The sequence below is a fragment of the Fukomys damarensis genome, unplaced genomic scaffold, assembly GCF_012274545.1.
Source record: "Fukomys damarensis isolate Sample0158 unplaced genomic scaffold, DMR_v1.0_HiC HiC_scaffold_9, whole genome shotgun sequence".
NCBI lineage: Eukaryota > Metazoa > Chordata > Mammalia > Rodentia > Bathyergidae > Fukomys > Fukomys damarensis.
In genome coordinates, this window is record NW_022900921.1 from 39,281,065 (window position 1) to 39,284,841 (window position 3,777).

Here is a 3,777-nt window from a genome sequence, read left to right on the forward strand (position 1 = left end):
CTCTTTCAGCGAGTGTCCCCGGCGGGTCCCGCCCCTTCGTTCCGGCGGAGGCCGCGTCGGGCGCGCAGGGCGGGTATCTCTCTTGGCGAGGCCGGGGGATTGGGTGTAGGTCGGGGGCCGCCGCGGCCGGGCGTTCCTAGTGGTCCCGGGGAGCTCTGGCTCTTTCCTGCGCGCCTACCCCTGCAGGCCCGTGGCCCCTCTTTTGCCGGCGTGTCCGGCGTCATCCCCGGCAGAGGTCGCTTGTGGCTTCTCTTGACACGTGCGGGGACCAACCACAAGTTTATTAAACCGTAAAGAGCACTCGCCAGTGGTCCCTTGATTCTCAGGAAAAGGGCCCAAAGACCAAAGTAAAGTAGCAAATAACAAGGCGTGGTGGCGCATGCCTGTAATCTAAGCACTGGGGAGCTTGAGGTAGGGGAGGCCAGCCCGGACTACCCAGCGAGAACCCGTCCGAAAACAAAAAACGCAGCAAACACCATTTGGATTTAATATGTCCTTTTATGTTTAAAATTTAAGATTGCTGGCTAAATGGTTCTAATTTGTTGATCTCCTTTTTGAAGATGTATGTAGTTTACACATAGATATTCACTTTTTATTCTTTGAGCTCAAGGTGTCTTTAGACCTTCTTCTCTCTCAAACCTTTTTCCTCTGTTTCCCTAGTTTTCCCTAAAAGTTGAAACCCTATCATACGTCATTTATTCTTTTATTTCCCTCATCGAAGACATATCTCCAATTCAGGTTCGTTTTGTCTCTTGATATCGCTCTTGTCTTCACTTCGCTCTCTGTAATACCTTTATGGAAATTACTACATTCACTCAGGCAACTGTTAAGAGCTTTACTATGCATTTTATGTAAACTACATTCCGTAATCCTCACAACAACCTTGATGAGAATATGATGTTATTGTATTTACAAATGAAGAAATTGAAGCCCAGACAAGTTAAATAATCTATAGGATTTTACAATGTAAGTGGCAGAGAAAGATCGCATTGCTCTGACAGTGTGATTTCAGGCCCCATGATTCCATCCCTAGCTAATAAGATCTGTGTTTAGAAAGATATGGGTAGGTATTACTGTGTGTGGACAATATGAACATCTGAGAGAAACTGATAAAACAGAATTCAACAAAATGAATCATCTCAAAATACCGAAAAAAAATTTTTTAAAGCTACCAGTTTGAAAATGCATTGAATGAAGAATTCATTCACAAAAACTTGACTGAAAGTAGACAAAAAGATAACTGAAGGTGACTGTGATGGTGCATATCTGTAATTCTGACCCCCTGGGAGGCTGGAATTGCACATTCCAGCCCAGCCTGGGCAGGTTAAGCCACGTGGTGAGACCGTCTCAAAAAATAAAAAACTGGGGATGTAGGTCAGTATGAAGGCCTTCACTTCAGTTAAATCTTCAGTGCTGGTCAGGGCAGTTGAGGGAGAGAACACTTCCAAAAGATCGGTGATGGATGATATGAAAATAGGATGAACTGTCTGTTTATTCATATTGTTTGCCTGTTTTTCTCTTTAGCTGTTGATCTTACTCTTTCAAATTTTATGCTGTCTGCAAATATTTTGCTCACGTTTTGTCTTGATTTTGCCAATGGCATTTTTCAGTGTTAAAAATAGGGGTTTTGTTTTTTCCTTTGCTTTATGCACTTAAGGGTCAGTCTTTTGTAGTTTCTGGGGCTTTTCTAGTTTGTGATGGAAATATTTTACTTTTTTTTTCAGTTTTATTGAGCACATGCTACATGTGGGGGGAGGGGTGTTCTAGGCCCAGGGGTTATAGCAATAAATGAACAAAAGATATTAAAACCTTGCTGTATAAAATGTATTTTATGGGAGAGAGGAGGAGACAGGCTGTATATAAATATATGGTGTTTTAGATAAATGCCATGGAGAAATGAAAAGAGAGTAGGGGGTTAAGTACTAGTAGGACAGAGGGAGGGTGTTCATATTTTAAAGAAGACAGTTGAGGACAAGCCTCAGGGATAACTCCAGTAAGTAGCGTCTGAATCAGAACAGGAAGGAAGTGAAGGATGTTAGTGTGTGGGGAGTAGAGTGTTCTGTGTGGGGACAAGGAGATGGGGTGGTATGTTGTAATTGAGTGCAATTAAGACAGGCCTTGAGGTTTGGGAGGTGCTGGGGAGGGTTTGGGGAAGCAGCTCAGGTAGGGACTTAAGGTACCACAAATTACTTTGGCGTTCATTCTGATTGAGATGAGTCCATCAGAGTGCTTTCAGCAAGGAGCAACGCTATCTGATGGGTGTTTTAGCAGGGTCACTCTGGCTGTTGTTGAGGGTAGACTGTAGGGCAGCCAGAGCAGCTTGGATCACTTATTAGCAAGAAGTAGTTAAATACGGGTATATTTTGAAATTAGAACAATTTCCTCAGAGATTTGGATGGGAGTTGTGAGAGAGGAGTTAAGTTCTATTCAAGTGTTGGTTAAAATCATTAGAAGATGGGGTTGCTCTTTAAGACAGCAGGAGGGTTTGGTTTCAGAGAGATAAGATTCAGTGTTGAATATGTTCAAATTATGTCTGGTTGATATCCAGGAGGATATGTTGGGTAGGAAATGGCTATGTTTGTTTTAAGGGGAGGAGTCTGAGTAGGACACTTGAATGTTAACATTAGTTAGATTAGATACAATTACAAACCATGGGACAGGAGGAGTTCGCTAGCAACAAGAGTACAGTGAAGAGAAGAGGTATGAGGACTTTTAGAGTTGTAAAGGTGAGGAACCAACAAAGGAGACGGAGAATTAGCAACTAGTGAGGGGAGAAGAAACCAGGAGAGTTTAGGATACCTGAAGATGGCTTAAAAATGTGTTTTAGTCAGGCTCAGTGAAATACACCTATAATTCCAACCCTGCCTCTAAGCTGAGGCAGGAGAATCGCAAATTTAAGCCCTATCTGGGCAATTTAACAGCTTAGAGAGACTCTTTCAAAAAAGGACTGGGGAACGTAGCTCAGAGCAAAGGCCCTGGGTTAAAGTCCCCTAAAATTGTTTTACAAACAAGAAGGTGGTCAGCTCTGTCCTGTCCTACTCATCAGTCAGTTCATATAAAGGCTGAGACTTGTGGCCCTTATTGTAGTGGTAGAAGTGAACACGTATTTGGAGTTGGCAGTGTCAGATAATAATGTGGTTTCAGGGCACACACTTGTTCACCAGTGTCTGAATTTTTCCATCTCTTCGTTTATCTTAGGTTCATTAGTATTGTTGGCATATTCTCAAGTAATTAGCTATACATTTCTATGCATGATAATGTCATTCTTGTGAGTCCGAAAACAAATTTTTTCACCTTCACTCTTGAATATATTTCTCCTAACCTCAGAAGGAACCCTACATTCTGCCTGAAATGCCTTCTCTCTCACATTTCTCTTTGCTAACTTAATGGTCTTTTGGATTTAACCCTCTAGTTCTCAACTGTAGGTTTACAGAATTCCTTATATATGTACCTCTACTTACCACACCGTATTGAAATTGCTTTATATTTTTTTCCCCAAGCAGAAAGTTCTCAGGAAACAAATAGGTTTGTCTTTTTCATTGTTGTATCCCCAGCCAAGGGCCTGATATATGGTGACTGTATTTGTATTTGTTGAAAGAATGGAATGCTGGATGGATGAATGATTTATAGCAGCTAATTCTTGGATATTAAATGTGTGTGCCAGCTGGTTGTGGTGGTGCACCCTTGTAATTCCAACACTCGGAAGGCTGAGGCAGAGGGATCGCTGTGAGTTCAAGACCAGCCTGGGCTACATAGTGAGACCCTGTCTCAAAAAAA

General features: G+C 42.2%; 1 protein-coding gene across 2 annotated transcripts in view; it reads left to right on the forward strand.

Moving 5' to 3' along the window:
• Nucleotides 1-3,777, forward strand: part of Zc3h8 (zinc finger CCCH-type containing 8) — a 26,796-nt gene that overhangs the window by 2,012 nt on the left and 21,007 nt on the right. The gene's annotated exons all lie outside the window — the stretch shown is intronic.